We start from the raw sequence: 20,359 nt of genomic DNA, 5'->3' as shown, positions 1-20,359 counted from the left end.
GATTGTTACCCTCCTGCTGGACTTCTCTGGTATTAAAATCAAACCTGAAGACTTGATCTTGGTTCTCTCTCTTTTGATGGGGCTAATAGTCACTCTCTCCTCCTCCCCTCTCAATTTCATGCTCTTAACCAGACCTTGGAGTGTTAAGGCCTATGATTTTGCAGTTTTGCAGAGGATCCTTTTATTAGTTGGTTGGTTGTTGATGAATTTCTGGCTAAAACTCTGAATTGCTTCGCACATTGTTGTGGGGAGGAGGGAAGGGTAGGAAGAATGCTAAATTACAGAGATGCGGACTTATGAAAACCATAGGGCTCTGAGATCAATGAGACAGATGACATTCAGCAAAACTATTGTTTCAGACTTTCTGATGATGATAGTGAAAATGTTAATGTCTGATATCTAAGGACAAGAAATTTTTTTTAAATTGAAAAGTTAGATTATGGAGCACAATTATCTGGTATGGGGGTGAACCCTGTGGTAAATCCAGGAAAATGCAGAGATACCGTAGTTTCCTATAATCAGGACCAAACAGGCTTCCACAGAACTTGAGTGCCAACTTTGTCTGCAATGATTACCAGAGACAACACACAATCTGAAACTCTAAAGCATACATATTCACCTACTGGATATCTAAAGAAATTAACAAATTAAAGTATATATTTCCAGTTTCAGATTTAATCTTCCATTACTTCCAGAGCAAGATTCCTTTTTATTTGCAGGGTTTTGGCCACTATTGTCTTCTCTTCCTATAACTCCATTTCTCGCTATCTTTCTCTGTTTCCATTAGTCTTTTCCTTTGTTCCTCATTTCAATCTCTTCCATCTTGCTTCAGATGACCTTTGCTCTTAGTGCCTCTCATCTACCTCCCAGCAAACTATCCATTCTTTCCCTCAGCAGAGCAATTTAAAATATATTTACAATTATTGTTAAGTTACATAAAAACTTGATTTTGCGGTGGGAAAATGATGTTGCCCCTCTCTTATTCCTAACTAATTTTGACCTTAGCCTTTTGCACGAAAGGCTATATTTCTGCATGAAGGGACAACTTATTTTGGTTACAATACATTATGAGGATTTTCAGAGCTATTGCTATTCTGAACTTAAATATAGGGCTCTGAACATGTGAATACAACATATATAGTTATATATGTAGAATATTCTCATGAAAACATGACACTTTACTGGCATTCTGTCATTTCCAAGATTCTCTGTTCCCAATTTCTCTAGTACAATTTTTAAGATGTTTTGGCAACTCCCAGTTTTCCCTCAGAATACTCAAATAACAATATTTTATTTTAATAAAGTATTTTCCTTGCCTTCCTATTAAGAAACATCATGCTAGTGATAGGCATGAGGAATACTGCAAATAAAAAATAGTTCATTTTTAAACTAAGTTTAATTAAGACTAGCTTTCATATGTAGCCACATAAGAACAATGTGCCCACTGAATGCAATCATCTCTCCAGCTACTCCTTTACAGGAGATTGGTATTAGTGGAGGATTATTAATGGTAGATGAATGAAAGCATTCAGAGATTTAATTATTCCTAGTTATTAGGGCCCAGGAAGTTGAATGGTATCTTGGGTTTTGTGACACCACTCAAACTTAGAGTTATGAAATTTAGTTTTATAAAATATTTTTCTTCATAATTGAAGCCATTATTTGCTAGGGAAAATGTTTAAATTAAATGGTCTCCTTAATATATATTATAATGACATGGTCTGTGCTAAGTAAACATTGAAAATTGTGTTTAAAAGTAATTTTTGCCTGACTTCTAGCACAGTCAGGAAAATAAACTTAAATTCTACAGGCTAAAACTTGCTTTGATAGGCAAATGGTATCTTGGTGGTTAACTGCATTTATTTTGGAAGCAGCTAAGATCTTAGGCTGCCTTTGTACATGTCAGTGCATAAACATTTAATAGGCAGAAAGTTACTGCTCCAAACTGTTTACAGTCTAATGCTTGGAACCGCGTCCATGAGTTCTCTCTTAAATCTAGAGCCCAGGCCTTTCAAGTGGGTCTAAATCTGGGAAAGGAAGTTCTGTCCTTAGTATTGAACTAAAAGTAGAGGTCCTAATTCTCTTCTCACTCTTACTGTGTATCAGACCTGCCCCATTACAGACTTCAGGTATGAACCTGATCAAGTCATTCATTCACTTTGTGGCTCAGTTTCCTCATCTGTAAAATGGGCTGGCTAGTACTTCTCTACTTCACAAATGTGTTGAGGAGAAATACATAAAATATCATGAGGTATTACAGTAAGGAGGACCAAAAAGGTATGACAGATCCACTGAATCATTTTTTCTTTTATCCAGTCTTTCATCCTGACATACCAAAATGCTTTAATTAGGGCATACAAAAATCAGTTCACTCATTAGAGTAATGCATTTCACCCTGTGGGAGGAATATAACAGTTATTTAACAGTTCACTGCATAGCAGTTTAGGTTAGGAAAGAATGCTGAATCCAACTGTAACGACTATTTGTCAGTTGGAAAAAAAAATGTACTTAACTGCTGTAGTCAGCCGTCTTGACTTAATAGTGTTCATGCAGAATTCCAGTAACAACTGACAATAGAGAGCTAATTTATGGCTAAAATTATTCCACTGAAGTAACTGATCTCAGAAATTATTGTGACTTCAATAATTCTGCTGCTGTTTTTCACCCCCTTCCAAAGAAGCACTTAAACAGGTGCTCCAACTCCCACTGAAGTCAATGGGACTGAAGCACATGCTTAAAGCGAAGCACTCACCTCCAAATTTTACTGTATCAAGCCAACAGTGCTTAGTATCTTTCAGGATAAAACCCTACCTTGCCATTGCCAGTGATAAAGCCAAGGCTTAACACATTCTCTAGTCTTTTCAATTACAGTCTGACCCAGAACGCTTCTTCCCTTCCTGGTATTACCCTGTTTCCAATGCAGTATATCACGCTGCTCTGTTGGGCTCCACTATTGTTAATGAATTGCTTGGGAAATGTCCTCAGTTATGGGGATGGCTCATACCCTGTCGCAGTCACATAAACCATAGCTGTCATCAACAATAGCGATTTGCCCTTGAGCAGACACGCATATGCTAATCCTGTCATGATCTCACCATCCTGTTTTAGCAGTAGCTTCATTTAATAAGTGCAACCTGCCCCTGTCACTCTGCCAAAGGAAGGTCCTGTCATGTGATTTAGTGTCTCTGAAAAATTTTAGTCAGTGCGGCTTGGCTGGCTCCTCAGTTCTCGGCACACTGAGGCCACTTAAGTACAATGGGCTGACTGTCTGCCTGAAGGACTGCAGTTCAAATCTCATCTTCGTGATCTCCTAAGTCAGCCCCCAGACCGACGTTAGGAATTCACAGATGCCAGAAGTTGGATTTGGCAAGGAATGATGTTTTTCGTGCTGAGGATGGAGGTTCAGGCATGGCCTGCCTTAGCTGTGGAAGAAATCCTGAGCTTGTTCAAGAGCCACCATTTTGATATGCCAGGATGTGGCGGTGGGCGGAATCTAACGTAGCAGGATTTAAGGCAAATCTGGTGTCTACTTCACTGTGTTTGTCTCTACAAGGGGTGGCTTAGTGTAGAGTTGCCAGATGGTTTCAACAAAAATACCAGACACACTTGACATTACATCACAATCTACATTACATCTTTAGAAAATACCGGACATTTCTATTTTCTCATTTCTATTTTCTCAATTTGTTTTCCAAACAGAAAGCTCAAATACTGGACTGTCTGGTTCAAAACCAGACACCTGGCAACCCCATTAGTGAGATGACGATGATGGATGGTAACAAGGAGAAAAGAATGATGCGGATACACTCATTCAGGAGAATTACAGCCTGCTTACCTGCTGCAAGATCTCTACACTGCCTGGCAATTTTTTTTTGACTTTTCTAGTAGCTGGTGTAGCACACACAACTACCTTTTTGAAAACTCATTGTTTGGACATGAAAGGCCAGATTTTTCAAGTGCTCAGGATTCACAACTGGGAACAGATTTTTTTTTCAAAAGTTCAGTTTCTGGCATGACATATAAAGCCTGACTTTTCTAAATGGTTCAACCCCTAACATTCTGAGCTCCTCTTGAAAATCTGGCACCTAAGTGAGATGTGAACACTTTGAAAATCTGCTTGGAGCATGGGTGTCAAATTTGCCTCCATGTGTAATAGCGGCACCTTTTTACAAACAACTAAGTGGAGGCTGCTTTATTTTTAAAGACTTGGGTAGCTGCATATTGGCCTCTGAGACACATTTGATGTGCCAATGCATATAGAAACTCTCTCTCAGACATATAATTACATCTGACTCAGTAACTGGCACTGCACAAAGACAGATTATATCTAAGGTATTTATGGAGTACAAGTCACCACAATATCTAAGAGATGCAGTAGCAATGTGTTACTCAGCACTAGTCACCTGCTTTTTGCATCCACTGGGAAATGTGTATCTTTTTACTTAAGTTCCAGAAAAACCAGGTTTTTTTTCCCTCATGCACATATACCATCTAAATAACCTCTAATTTCTTCTAGACAACTGTGGTATTCAGAGACATCACAGATTCTTTATACACCTGCAGGCAGGCCTACTTCTGGGAGAGGGTGAAGCAAGGGCAAAGAAGGGAAGGGGGCAATTTCCCTCAGGGCCTGATGTTTCAAAGGGGCCTGGAGCTCCCAGCCATCACTGCTGCTATGTGGCAATGGTGGCTGGAGCTCTGGGCCCCTTTGAATTGTTGCTCCACACAGCTTTGAGGGCTTGGGAGGGAGAGGGGGCAGCACCATGCTCTGGATGGTGCTGAGGGATGACTGTCCTTAGCCCTGTCCTTTCTTGGGACCTGGAGCTGGGCCTATTCATTTTCTCTTTGCAGACCTGGCCTGAAAGGGTGCTGTAGGGCATCTCAAAGGAAATGGAGGAAATGGCAGGAGAGACTCTGAGTCAAGATCTTGGACAAACACAATGCAGAGCTGTTCTGAATCTATTTCAAACGGAGGCAGATGGATTGGTGACTATCAGGAATTGGCAGGTGAATCTATCAAAGAGCAAGTGTATCAGTATGGGAGACACGGCAGGGCTTGTAGTATTGACAGATGGCTGCTGCTTGCAGGTGGGGGATGGAAACATAGTCCAGAATCGATAATACAGAGCCAGCAAAATAGCAAAGAAGAAAATGAAACAAAAAAGCTACCAGTGCTCTCTATTTGTTGACTGCCTTCATCTGACTTTCACTATCACTTCTACAGCAACTTGATCTGCTTTTAACTCTGGCTCCCAAACCCAAAGCTCTAAATACTGCCTGACATGTTCAAGTAATATGCAACAGTTACACAGGGCATGGCTGTATTTGGAATAGATCTTAGGCTACATCTAAACTACATTCCTCTTCTGAAAGAGGAATGTAAATGAGCCCAATCAAAAATGCAAATGAAGTGTGGATTTACAAATCTCGTGCTTCATTTGCATAATTGCATGAGAGCGCTTTTTCGAAAAAGAAACCACAGTCTAGATGGGGTTCTTTCGAAAAAAACCCTTTTTTGAAAGAACCCATGCTTATTTTTTCAGGAGGATGGTTTCTTTTTAAAAAGGTTTTTTTTCGAAAGAACCCCGTCTAGACTGCGGTTTCTTTTTCAAAAAACCCTTTTTCGAAAAAGCACTCTTCCGTAATTATGTAAATGAAGCACGAGATTTGGAAATCCGTGCTTTATTTGCATTTTCGATTGGGCTCATTTACATTCCTCTTTCAGAAGACAAATGTAGTTTAGACATGCCCTTAGAGGCTTTTATCACTCCAAGAAGTAGGGCTCTTGGGATGTGATCATTCATAGATTCCAAGAACAAAAGGGACTATTGTGATCATCTAGTCTCACCAGCTGTATAATCCCACAAATAATTGTTAAAGCATATCTTTTAGAAAAACATCCAATCTTGATTAAAAAGTTGCCACTCATGGAGAATCCACCATAGTCCATGGTAAGTGATTCCAAAGTTGTAATTATTTTCACTGTTAAAAATTGTTCCTTATTTCCAATCTGAGTTTTAGGTTTAACTTCCAGCCACTAAATCATATTATACCTTTCTCTGATGGATGAAAGAACCTGCCATTAAATATTTGTTCCTCATGTAGGTACTTACAGACTGGAATCAAGTCACCTCTTAATATAACTAGATTGTGCTCCTGGATCATATGGCAAGGCAGGTTTTCTAATCCTTTAATCATTTTCTTGGGTCTTCTCTGAACCCTTCCCAATTCATCAACATCCTTCTTGAATCAAGAGGACCAGAAGTCACTGGGGCTATTTGGAAAGCATCGCTAGGTATAGGAGGAAGCATCCTGCTTGTGAAGCAATGCTCACATTCTGTAGTCTAGTGGTTGTGCTAAGCAAAAACAGAGGTGGCCTGCCAGTTCCTGCTCACACTATGAGAATAAGGCAGGCCAGTTTACTCAGCTGATCTCTCCTCTCTGACAAATAAATTGAGTGACAGGGCAAGCAATAAGCAGGATCCACTATTACATTGGGAGGAATAAAAGCAGAGGACTGACAGAGTGATAAGCCATTGCTTGCAGGAGAATGGAAAGGATGACCGGCAGCGAGAATGGAAAGGATGAATGGCAGCACTGTTAGCATTGCCAATTCAGCAAGAGTCAGAGGCAGCACTTCCAAAGCTAAGCTCTCAGAGGCTGGGATTACTGCAGAGTTTAGCCTGCCAAGTCTTGCAGACTTGCTGTCTGTGGCAGATGGGTAGATTCTATGTATATCATATGGCACATCATGGTAATTTCTAGTGCTGCCCAAAAAGAAAGCTGGATTGTTGTCCACGTCAGGATGCAGCATCACATAGGCTGCAGTGTGGCTTGGAAACGATACAAGGGACAATCCCCAGCCGATACAAAGCCTACTGCTAACAGAGACACACTGAGCTGAAAAATTGTAAAGTGATAAGTGACATCCCTCTTCTGGGACCCTGAAATGCTCATAATGAGAGCTCCAAGCAGGTATCCCTACTATTCTTGCTACACTTTTTCATGATAGAGATGAAAGCTGTTGTGCTAATATATACAGCACTCCTACTCCACAGTTATAGATGCTACTTGAGTACCAGCATAGGGGGAAGAAATCATCTTTACATCAATAGCATATGAAAACCCATATATTAAATTCTTTTCCAGCCTATCTCTTTGGAGAAATAATATTATCAAATTAATCAGCTGAGAGCAACTTGGCATGGACTTCAATATGGTGGGCTTGAATCTCTTCTCCCTGACACTGCTTCCAAACTAACTTCAACGGTAGGCTTCAGCGGATGATTTACATGAGCATTACTTCAGATTTACATGAGCATAAATATGTGAATAAATGGGTCCTCTGTGAACAAAACAAGTATTGTTAATCCCAGCTCTGAAAACACTTCAATCCATTGATTAGAACACTGAGCTACCTCTCACTTGGTGGGGGAAAGCTATAGCTTTAATTACTTGGAAAGAACAGTCTCATTAAGGCGGTTCTGGCTGTGCAGCATAATTTCTCTTTGTAGCATCCTTGGGGACGAAGCTTGGAAAAAGCCAGTTATTCTATGCATAGGAGACTAGCCACATGGTAACAGTAGCTTGTAACAACACTCAAAAGTGGACTAGGAAGCTAGATAGTATAGAGGGTAACATTCAGAGGGAGAAACAAAGGCAGTTTGAAGTTAATTTGGCTTTGTCTTTCTAAAATAGCTTTCTTATGTATGGGTTAGCTTTCCAAAGCCAAATACCTAGTCTAGGTACCTCTAGAACAGCAGTTCCCAACCCTTTCCAGATGGGGACCCATTTTGATGATTCAGGAAGACTTGTTGACCAGGGAAATTCAAAAAATGTGTGAATGGCTCCTTTAGAGCCATCTGGGGAGACACCTGGTGACCCTTTTGAAATGTAATGGCGACCCATATTTGAGTCCTGACCCATTGGTTGAGAAACCCTACTCTAGATGCATGTCTGTAAAGAAAATGAAATGCTACAGCCTGTTGCTTTGATAGCTGTGGTGAAGTGATACTAATTAGAATGGAGAATCCAAGTCTTTCCTGCACCGGAGACCTTGAAAAGCTGCAGGAAATAGCACTTCTTAATTCCAGCTGAATTCCCACTTCATAGAGGAAGGTCCCATTTGTGCACTCTGTGGGATTGTGATGAGGAATGAAGTGCCTTGAAGTGAGCTACTATTTTGAAACAACTCTTTGAAAGTGTGTGTGTTCCACTTGTAGGTGCTGATCTCTGGCCCTATTTATATTTACAGCTTTGCATGTCCAAACCCAGAATTGTCATAGAACTGTTTAATGCTAAAGTAAAAATGGCCCACTTGCTATTAGCCCGGTTTAGTTTTTAACTTGCTACACTGAAGGAGCCACCTTGAAAAGTGAGGAGAATAAGAGCTGTCTCCTCATTGGGTCCTCTTATAATGAGCAGTACAAAGGTTAATAGCTTGTTTCATTTGTTGTCTGACTTCTGCTTAAATTATACAGATCTACCATTTCCTGTGTGGGGCACTGGTTTTTGCAGTGCTTGCCAGGTGCAAACATTCACCCATGCAAAGGCAGTGGTGGGCTCAGGGCCTTGGGACAGTCCTAGTACAAGGCTGTTATGAAAACAAATGGCAGCAATAGCAGGATTTGGTCTGCAGCAGATTTCGTTTTGGCTCCAAATCCAAACCCTTCACAAAGAGCATTTGTTGGTTGGTAAATTTCACTGCACTGTTTAAGTTACTCTCCAGCTGTCAGGACTATTAGAAAGGGTTTGTTCAGAAAGGACGAATCTTTGCTCTCCAGCAGCAGAAAGTGAGCCAACAATAGCCAAGACATAAATCAGTATAGACATTATGAATCTGCCAGGGACCTTTCTTGTTTGCATACAGTATCTTACAGCAGAGGAAAACTTGGTTTAGTACCTCTTGAGACTTTTAACCTACACTTGTAGGCTGTGTCTATACTGGCCAGTTTTTCTGGAAAATCAGCCACTTTTCCGGAAAAACTTGCCAGCTGTCTACACTGGTCGCTTGAATTTCCACAAAAGCACTGACTTCCTACTGTGAGAAATCAGTGTTTTTTGCAGAAATACTATGCTGCTCCCGTTCGGGCAAAAGTCCCTTTTGCGCAAAACTTTTGCGTAAAAGGGCCAGTGTAGACAGCTGAAATTTGCTTTCCGCAAAAAAGCCCTGATCGCGAAAATGGCGATTGGGGCTTTTTTGCGGAAAAGAGCGTCTAGATTGGCCACGGGCACTTTTCCGCAAAAAGTGCTTTTGAGGAAAAGCGTCTGTGCCAATCTAGACGCTCTGTTCCGAAAATGCTTTTAATGGAAAACTTTTCCATTAAAAGCATTTGCGGAAAATCATGCCAGTCTAGACGTAGCCATAATGTATTAGTGAGGCAGGAGTGATAGAAATCAGATGGATTAAATTCATTCATGGCATAACTATTGAAGTCAGAATTACAATATAGCTGAATTTGGCCCATATATTCTTAGCACTGAGGATTCAACAAAGCCCTCTGGGAAGATCCATGTTGAAAGCTTTTCTTTAAATTATTGCATTGCACCTCGGCTCCTTTAGTATTCAGTATGAGTCACTCTGGTCTCTCTCTTTAAGTCTGATTTGCTGCAAAAGTATGTGACAGTGTTCTTGAATTGCCAGTCAGTAAAATATAAATCATATGACAACACGTTAGCATTCTGATTAAACAGCCACTATACTGTAGTTTAATGACAAAACAGGCTACGTAGGGTGGCGGTGATTTTTGCTGGTGTTATTCCATCCCTGTTAAAGGACTCCTAATATCAAAAATACTCTGTGGCTACATCTACACTGGCAGATTCTTGCACAAGAAATCTTTTGCGGAAGAGTTCTTGTGCAGAAACTCTTCCAGAAGAGAGCGTCTACACTGGCATGTGCTTTTGTGCAAGAGATGTGCTTTTGCTCAAGAGCATCCATGGCAGTGTAGATGCTCTTTTCCGCAAGAAAGCTCTGATGGCCATTTTAACCATAGGGTATTCTTGCACAAGAAATTCATGTTGCCTGTCTACACTGACCTCTTCTGGAAGAACTCTTGCGCAAGAGGGCTTCTTCCTGAGAGGGAGTGTCAGAGTTCTCATGCCAGAAGCTCTGATTTTCTACAGTACAACGTCAGTTTACTTGCGCAAGAACACACGGCCAGTGTAGACAGGAGGCATGTTTTTTGTGCAAGAACGTGCCAGGGTAGACACAGCCTGTGGGTTTTTCTATCACTACTGGCTGGCAATAGGGTGTATACTGCACACTGCCCCCCACCTCCAAGAGGCCCTAATCAACTAATTAGGCCACAAATAGAGGCGCTTTATGCTAGAGGCAGCTAATTAGAGAGAAGCTCACCTGTGAAAAACAGCTGGGGTTTCTACAAAAGACAGGAAATTGGAAGCAGAGGTGCTGCAGGAAAGGAGTCTACAGTTGCTTCCTGGAAAGAGGCAGGCATGCTTGTAGGATGCAGCGAAAGGTTGTTTAAAGTTATTCCCTGGGAAAAGAGAGGGAAGTGACTGGGAAACCCAGAGTGGTGGGGGAGGCTAGGAGCTATAGCAGTGGCTCAGCAGCAAATTGCAGGAAATAAAACTTGGCTACTGGGTACCTGAGACAGAATCCAGGCCCACCCTCTATCCATGATTTCTTTGCCAACCACTATGGGAGTGATATTGTGAAGCAGCACCACCTGGGATTTCTGGAGAGGAGGCACATTAATATGTGACCTGGGTGGAGTCACAAAGAGTACAGGTGTGGCCCCTGAGGGAAAGAAGCTACACAGGAGAAATTGATGGGGCATAACTGCTGGAAGAGGCATTGGACTTAGAGACCTTATTCCTAGAACCACCCAGGTGCTGCCATCCAACAGTGAGAGGATCAACTTGTCACAACAGGCAGGACACTCACCTCGGAGATGAGGGATCAGTCATGGCCTGTGTCTGAAAAGAACCCTGAAGTGAGAAGCAGAGAGTCTATGAATGAGTTGAACCCTGCTGCAAGGGGACATAACACAGAAATACCCCCTAAAGGAAGGTAGAAATGGAAATGCCCACAGCACAGACTTGCTTTGCTGAGAGAGGCCATCCCTTGCTAGGACTGATGCCTGCATTGCTGTTCCCCCAGAGGGGAGCAGAGAAGAAACAGGACTAGGCACATGCTGTGTGGGGACAGGTTGAAGAACCAGCAGAGAATGTGGGAAACCCAAGGGTAATTACAAGATGCAGGGACAGCAGCTGTATGGAATCCTGCAGGAAAGGAGCAGGAAGGGGAAAGGCCTTCCAGGACTTGGAGGCCAAAGGGCCAACTTTGAAGGTGCTATAGCTGTGGGAGCAGAATGCAGGTGAAGAGGGAGTGCCCCGCCAACGAACCTATATACATTTCCCATCTCCCTGCCAAAGGAAATCACCAAAATCACCTGATCTGAGAGTGAGAGAGGGACTACTGAGGAGAAGATGAAAGGGTGTAACTGCTGGAAGGGCATCCTTCTGGCTGAGCTAATCCCCAGGACCACCTGGAGGCAGCACCATCCAGTGGTAAGTAGAGCAGCCTGTGACATGGCTGAACAAGGTATCCTGCGCATAATCCTACATGAGGCTGAAGTGATGAGTTGCACCACCCCACAGGGAGCTCCCCAGCATTCTCAGGAAAGGTCAGGATGTGGCTCAGTGGTCCCCTTTCCTCATCTGGTCTGTTCTTCTGGGTGATACAAATGGAGAAAGATCTGGTTTCAGCTTAACCTTTGCCATGGCTTGCACCCCATGATGAAAAACCCATGTTCCCTTGAGTGCAGGGACTGGGCCTTCCTACTGAGCAACAGGATATATAATAGAAGCAGGGTGTGGGGGGATGTGTTTGGTGTGGTGGGGTTTTTTTTTGTCTCTTTTTTTTTTTGTCTCATATCTGTGTAGCCACCTAAAATCCCAGGTTTAATCCAACCCCAGATCTTTGCTACTGACCACTGCATTTTCTCTGTGGCTGCCTGTTTCTCTCAAAAAAAGGGTGGTTTTGCTGCTATACACTTGACAATCCTTGAATTAGATTTCCAGCAAGCTACTTTAGGTGACTTCAGTAGAACAAATCCACACAAGTTTCACATGCCTGGCATTCCATCCAGGTGGTATGCAAATATTTAGCTGCTACCAAGCAGCCTTCAGATCTGAACTTTAATTGCTGGGCAAACCCTCAAGGTTAACAGTAACTCTCATTTGTTTTCCACTTCATGCTCTTAAGCAACAGATGATGTAAATTATGACAGTTTCTTTAGCCAGCCATGTCAATTCTATCTGTTGCCATCCTTATGGACACTTAAGTGGAGAAAGTATAGAAAGTATGTAATTGTGCCTGGTCTTTAGACTAAGCACAAAGACGAGCTTACCAGGAATATACAAGTGGAATGGGCATTGCTTCTGTGCCTTAGGAACTTGTGTGAAATAGCTGTGAGCTAGTAGACAATTCTGGGAATGTGCATAGAAATGAGCATTGTGTGCATTTCACTAAGTGAAGAAGATTGTTTTCCCTTCATGCTCCTGTAAACTTTATTCTCAGGGCAGGTGGCCTTATTTCTGAAAGGGATGTTTGGCAAAGAGATAGGCAGGCAATGCAGGAGGAAATATAATTCTGTTTTATGTAGATAGGTTTGGCTTATTTCCTCTGACTCATCTAGAAATAAGAAAAGCATCTGGGTTCGCTCCAGATTTCAACAGTAGCCACCAATGGAAAGGGAAGCCAAGGGCTCTGGTAGTGAAATACCTATCTCAGAATGGAGTTGTAGACCTGCAGAGGCATCTCTAGCCCCCTGCTTTCCTATTAGCCGGCTGACCCAGCCCTGGAAGTGGACACTGTCAAAAGTGAAAGCTGCAGCCAGAGTACCAGGCAATGCATATATAGGGTACGTCTAGACTGGCAAGATTTTGCGCAAAAGCAAACGCTTTTGCACAAAATCTTGCCACCTGTCTACACTGGCCATGAGAATTTGCGCAAGAACACTGACTTTGTAATGTACAAAATCAGTGCTTCTTGCGCAAATACTTTGATGCTCCCACTCAGGCATAAGCCCTCTTGCGCAAGAATATTTGCGCAAGAGGACCAGTGTAGACAGGAATGTTAATTTCTTGCACAAGAAAGCCTGATGGCTAAAATGGCCATCGGAGCTTTCTTGCGCAAGAGAGCGTCTATACTGGGCACGGATGCTTTTGCGCAAAAGCAAATCTTTTGCGCAAAGGCACATGCCAGTATAGACGCTTTCTTGCGCAAATACTTTTAATGGAAAAACTTTTTTGTTAAAAGTATTTGCACAAAATCTTGCCAGTCTAGACACAACCATAGTGTTCCTATCAAGGGCCTTCTGCAGTTTTTGGTAGAGGCTTGGTGATATTGCAGTGCTAGCTCCTCTCCTCTCCTGGTGGTTTTAGGGTTACTGTAACAGCATTGCTGGTCCCTTTTGTTCCCTGACTGCATGAGGATAGATGAAGTTCTGTGAAATCATAGAATACTAGAACTGGAAGGGACCTCAAAGGGGGTTATTAAGTTTAATCCCCTGCCCTCACAGCAGGACCAGACACTGTCTAGATCATCCCTAATAGATGCCTATCCAACTTGCTCTTAAATATCTCCAGTGATGGAGATTCCACAATCTCCCTAGGCAACTTATTCCAGTGTTTAACCAACCTGACAGTTAGGAAGTCTGTCCTAATATCCAACCTTAACATTCCTTGCTGCAATTTAAGCCCATTGCTTCTTGTCCTATCATCAGACGTAAAGGACAATACATTTTCTCCCTCCTCCTTGGAGTTCCTCCTTGTAACAGAGTAACTGCTGCCCAGACCTAATAATGTAGCTTCACAGGTGGAAAATAGTTTGCGAACAGACCCACAGGGATGAAAACAAAGGTAAATTGATGTCACTGGAAAATATTAAGATTTGTATATCCTGATTTCTGTGACTTGAACTGTAGAATTGAATGGCATTTTTGAGTAGAGAGTTGGGGTGTGTGTGAGGGAGGTTTGGGAGAGGAATCAGATGAAGAGATTGTTTGATTCAAAGTAAATTTGTATTTTGCTATAATTTTCTTGTGGCATTTACCAATGAAATACTTTAAGTTGATTTTATTTAAATGTATCAAATTTTGCTGTAGATATCGAAAATAGTTGCTAATGGGAATATTGGAGGCATGAGAACATGGCTGGTCAATCACTCAGTGTCAGATCACTTGGCAGAAATGCGGAGAAGTTCAAGAACCTCTCAGTTGCTTCGCTTATTTGTTTTCATAAGAACATTAACTGAGAGGCTTGTCAAATGCTCGCTGTGTCAGTGATCCCTCAGAGCATGCACTGGTTGACAACATAACTAAAACTGCAGTCGTGTGCATCTTTCAGGGATTTTATTGGTAGGTCAAAGATGAGTTCAAAGTTATAAAGCAAACAAGGAAACAAAATTCACCTGTCCTCCTGCAACTTAAATTGTCCAAAGATCTATATTGATCTATTTATTCAGTGCTTGGTATGGCTACTAAGGAAAATGAACGAATGAACTGGAGTATCAGTGTTCTGTGTTTGTAGCATAAGATTGCTAAAATCTGAATCTTCTGACTCTTTGCATTGCTTTTCATTTTTTGAAAATTATTCTCCCTTTCCCCATCCCTCCAATATTATTTGAGCTGCTTTTTCTGGGAGTGGTGTTAGTCAAACTTAGTTAATCTAGTTGCACAACTAACTCCTGGTCAACAGGCCTTGTGGCATAATTGAAACTCTTTGGCTTGTGGTTCATAGTTGTTGTTTCTTTTTAGCTAGGTTCTTTCTCACTTCCTGCCTGATTGTTGGCACTTTAGAATCTTGCTTGACCCATATAATCTGTATAAATTAACTCAAACTGAGGTGTATGGGATTTGTGGTGAAATGGTGGTTGCAGAACTTTGAGCTCCAACAGAGGCAAATGAATGAATGAGCAAAGGGTCAATGTGGAAGAACAGATAAATGACTATAACTAGAATTGTTTAGAGTGCTTGCTGCAGGCCTTATTTTTGCTGCCCTGCACTTGGTCATGACTTACACCAATGCAAAGCATTGTGAGATAGTGGTAACTCAGAAAGCTAGTATTTTAGGGTATGTCTACACTACAAAGTTAGTTCGAATTAACTTTCATAGCATCTATACATGCAAACCGCTAGTTCGAACTTAATTTGAACTAGCGGAGCACTTAATTTGAACTAGGTAAACCTCATTCTACAAGGAGTAACTCCTAGTTTGAATTAAGTAGTTCGAATTAAGGGCTGTGTAGCCACTTAATTCGAACTAGTGGGAGGCTAGCCCTTCCCAACTTGCCCTGGTGGCCACTCTGGGCCAAACCAGGGAAACTTTTCTGTCCCCCTCCCGGCCCTGAAACCCTTAAAGGGGCACGGTCTGGCTACAGTGCTCGTGCCAGTTGCAAGTCTGCCAGCACCCAGCCAGCAGACCTTGCACCTGGCACGGCATGAGCCAGCCACCCACTGCCACCCAGCCCTCTGCCTCTTCCCAGGACCAGGCTGGCGGCTCCCAGGAGCCTGCCCGGGGCTGTAAGACGGGGGCGCCCGCCTGGTCTAGTGCGGAGATCGTGGACCTCATCGAGGTTCGGGGGGGGGGGGAGGCCTCCAACGTCCACGACCTCTGCACTAGGCACAGAAATGTGGCCGTCTAGGGCAGGATAGCTGCCAGCCTGGCCACCAAAGGCCACATGCGAACCCAGGAGCAGGTTTGCATGAAAATCAAGTTGGTCCAGTGAGATCCCCGACCCTGAGCCCTGAGCTTAGAACATAAGAACGGCCGTACTGGGTCAGAACAAAGGTCCATCTAGCCCAGTATCCTGTCTACCGACAGCGGCCAGCACCAGGTACCCCAGAGGGGATGGACCGAAGACAATGACCAAGCGATTTGTCTTGTGCCATCCATCTCCAGCCTTCCACAAACAGAGGCCAGGGACACAGTTCCTACCCCCTGGCTAATAGCACTCCATGGACCCAACCTCCATGAATTTATCTAACTTCTCTTTAAACTCTGTTATAGTTCTAGCCTTCACAGCCTCCTGTGGCAAGGAGTTCCACAGGTTGACTATGTGCTGTGTGAAGAAGAACTTTCTTTTATTAGTTTTAAACCTGCTGTCCGTTCATTTCATTTGGTGTCCTCTAGTCCTTCTATTATGGGAACTAATGAAGAGCTTTTCTTTATTCACCCTCTCCACACCACTCATGCTTTTATAGACCTCTATCATACCCTCAGTCTACTCTTTTCTAAGCTGAAAGGTCCCAGTCTCTTTAGCCTCTCTTCATATGGGACCTGTTGCAAACCCCTAATCATTTTAGTTGCTCTTTTCTGAACCCTTTCCAAGGCCAAAATATCTTTTTGAGGTGAGGAGACCACATCTGTACACAATACTGAAGATATGGCGTACCATAGTTTTATACTTCCCCTCCTCCTTCTTCTCTTGGCTTCCCCCTTTTAGCTCCCTCCTCCCAGGTTTCCAACTCCCTTCTCCCACCTCCTTTTCTCAGTCTCCCCAGAGGTTAATCCCCCTCCCCCCAGTTTTGTTAAATAAAGAGAGTTTCTATTTTTGAACATACGTGTCCTTTATTTTTTACATCAGGTAGGAGGGCTAGGGAAGGGTAAGTGGAAGGATGTGAGGGAGGAATGGGGCACGAGGACTGGGGTGGCTCTGTGGGCTCCTTGGGATGGAAGCTCTCCTGCAGGGCCTCCTGGATCATGACAGCTCCCTGACTGACTCCCCCAGATGGCAGTCTGCGGCAAGTGCAGCCGAGCTGATGGCCGAGTGCTGTGATGTGCCGAGTGAGGGCACTCAGGGCACTCCAAGACAGGACTGCTTTGCTGTCCCTCATCAAGTTAAACAAGCAAGCGGGGAACCCTGAGAACTGTCTGTCCGGGGCGGAGCTTGGGTCCCTTTAAGCACAGCCCTCAGCTAGCCTGAGGCAGCAGCCCCACGCTCTAAGTCCTAACCTGATGCCCTGCCGGCACTGGTTCCAGCCAGCCTTAACTTTGGTTCAGGGTCCACTCAATGTGGACATGCTATTTCGAATTAGCAAGATGCACTAATTCAAATTATCTTAGTTTGAATTAACTAATTTGAATTAAGTTAGTTTGAATTAGTGCTGTAGTATAGACATACCCTTACATCCTCTGCACAGATGAAACTGAGTCCTTATTTAAAAATGTGTGACATAATCAATGGAGCTATGAGTGTTTGCTTATACTGTACAAGCTGAGCATCTGGCCCTGTGTTCCCACACTGAGTTATGAATATTTTCTCATCTGGAGAATCCACTCCACTCAATATAACTTGAAGACTACAAGCAAAATACAATAATCTGCTTAGAATCCTGAGTTAACACAATCCACAAGTACCATGTTGTCCTCCTTCAAATCCCTCCCTAAAATTCTCCTTTAGTGGGATACTTGCAGAAAAATGCCACCTGAAAGCATCTAGGCCAGTGGTGGCTTGTGATTAGTCTTTATTACTACATTGTATTGTTGCCACACACTGCACACACAACTGCCCTATATCCTGTTACCATTGTTCTAATTCAGTCTAGACCCCCCACTTACAACATCCTGGCCTGAATGCCCTCTACTCAGCCGTGGATGGTAACAAGATCCAAGCCAGCATGAACCTTTTCTGCTGCATCCAAATGCTTCCATTAGTGAAATCATGTAGAGTCGTGTGGCTTGCTGTGCAAGATAAACATTGCTATCAGTTGCATAGGCTGGTAGTGATTATAAAATCCACACCCAGAGCACTGAGGTGATACACATGGTGCCAGGCAATTGCATCTCCAGCTTGGAGATAATCCAGTCAGTACTCTGACCCTGGAAAAATGCTTTTAATGTGAATTTCTCCCATGCTAGAGCTACGTCAGTCATCAAAAAATTGAATTCTCTGGGGGAACGGGAAAGAGGCAATGCTGTCAGAAGTAGCCAGGCAAAAAGAAATACACTAAAATGCTGTGAAAGTGGAGAATCTCTTTTCCTTCCTCTATAATCTGCATTGACTTCCAGCTGATTTGCTGGGTGAAGTTTCAGGTATTTGTACTTGGGTTGCTTCATGTCATGGATGCCCAGACTGAGACACTTTTTTAAAATAGTTTGGGCCCCAGCTACTTGGGTGATTGCTTGTGTGGCATCATAGTGGCTAAAATCTGAAGTATGATCTAAACTAATACAGACTTTCTTGCCTAAAATAGGAGGAGGCTGGCAACAAGGCATTCTGGGTGAGAGATTATTGGCTCTGGATTTAATTTATATTCCTTCAAGAGCCTGGGTTTCAGAGTAGAGTAACTCATTATATTGCTGGGAAGATATTTCATCTCCAGAAACGTAGTGCTTCAGTGGGATTTGTAATGATGATCTCTGATGCGTGTTGACAGTTTTCAGAGGTAGCCATGTTAGTCTTCCCTCAAAAAAGAGTCCAAAATGTCCTTGATTTTTATTTATCAGTCTTTGAAATGGTGAAAATTGGAACTAAACAGTCCTTCAACCAACATTCCACTGCTCTGAGAGTAACAGCAACACTAGAGCAAACCCCATGCCCATCTAATCCAGTATCCTATTCAGTATTTGGTGCTTCAGAGGAAAGTGTAAGAACTTTGCAGCAAGCAGATGTTCTGCCCCTCATGTGAGCTCTCATCCTGATCTCTAATTGTTGGCAATTGGCATAAGCCCTGAAACATGAAGTTTAATATCTCTTCCACAATGTCATTATGCCTGATAGTCATATAAATGCCCAATGAGTTCTGCAGTCAGTCTATGCATATGTAAAACTTTTTTTTTTGTTTTTTGAATTTTCTACTTTGAATATCTGCTTGTTCTTGTGTATTTGAAACAAGGAGAACAGCAGCTCCTGATTTATCTTCTCTATACCATTCATTATTTATGGACCCTTCTTTTGTCTCTTTTCTAAGATTTTTTTTTTTTTTTTAAATCCCAGTCTTTTCAATCAATCTCATGTTTTCTTTCAGGAACTTGGTCATTGTCCTTGCCCTTGTCTGCTGACCCCCGCTCAACTTCTTCCCTATCCTTTTTGAGCTAGCATAACCAGTAATGTACACAGCATTCCAGATGAGGGTACACCATTTATTTTCATGAAGGCTTTAACATTTCTTGTAGTATCCACCACCCCATTCCTTATGAAACCTTATATCTTGTCAGCTTTTTCTGACTGCAGCTGCATATTGATCAGAGGTTCATTGAGCTGTCCAGGGATGCTCAGATCCTTTCCTGAGTTGGTAAGTTCAATTTAGAACCCTGCAAAGTATACTGTATACATAACTTACGTTTTCCTCCAATGTGCTGTTTGATTTGCTTGAAACTGAAATTGCTTGAAATTGCCACCATGTTATCCATTCGTCTCTAGTTTGTTTAGGTCTTGATGAGGTTCTCTAGAATCCTCTCTGTGTAATAACTTGAGGTTTCCTGGCTCTCTGTTGTGGGTGTTATCAGTAATTGAGCTGAGATTGTATATTAAAGCATTTCAGAAAATAACATCCTCTGAGACTGTAGACAGGACATGCTTCATGAGTGAAAATCAAAAGAGATGGCACCAAGAAAGATCCACGCTGTAAGTTGTTACGAGCAGGTGATAACACCTTTTCATGCTTTGGAATGTAATTGCGAGAAAATCAATGCTCTTTGGATTATGCCCCTTGGATCAATTCCTTACAAAAGACTCCTATAAATCACCAAGTTCACTCCTGAATTTTGTGACCCGATGTGTTTATTGCAGGACAAGATTATGGCAATAAGTGAGACTGTACATTGCCAGTTACTAACCAGGAAAACTTTTTAAAGAATGCTTCTAAATAAACATTCTGAAATTTAATCACTTACATTATGTTCTTGCTGTTCGTTGTTCCTTCATTTTTAATAATTTATAATTAAATGGAATAGTGAGATAGAATAAACAGTACAGAAAGAACTCAGTAAATTTTAACCAGATTCTGGCTCAGATGCTGCTGATTTATTTGAAAGCATGGTAACATCTGTGACCATGTCAATTTTTTGAATGTTTCAAAATGAAAATTGGTGGTCTTTTTATTAGAGGATTTGTGCAAAAAGAAAAAGCCACGAGCAGAGAATTAGATGGCATGTTGGCATCAGAAAACTAACATGTATTTAAAAGGATTCCTTGTTTCAGTGGCGATTCTCTAGACCCATGGTGTCTAACCAGTTCAGAAGCAGTAGACACTGTAGTGGCTACTGCTATACAGAACTAGCCACACTCAACTGGGCAAATAGCAAACATGTGGCTAGCATGTTGGACATCATAGTCCTAGACAAACTGAAAGGAGTTGTAGCTCAATAAGAGGAAATTCACAGAAGAGTG

General features: G+C 42.3%; 1 protein-coding gene across 1 annotated transcript in view; it reads right to left on the bottom strand.

Moving 5' to 3' along the window:
- PALMD (palmdelphin) overlaps positions 1-20,359 on the bottom strand; it is a 70,675-nt gene that overhangs the window by 49,771 nt on the left and 545 nt on the right. The gene's annotated exons all lie outside the window — the stretch shown is intronic.

Source organism: Pelodiscus sinensis, chromosome 9 (assembly GCF_049634645.1).
Source record: "Pelodiscus sinensis isolate JC-2024 chromosome 9, ASM4963464v1, whole genome shotgun sequence".
In the NCBI taxonomy this organism is placed as follows: domain Eukaryota; kingdom Metazoa; phylum Chordata; order Testudines; family Trionychidae; genus Pelodiscus; species Pelodiscus sinensis.
This window is presented reverse-complemented; position numbering and strand designations above follow the sequence as displayed.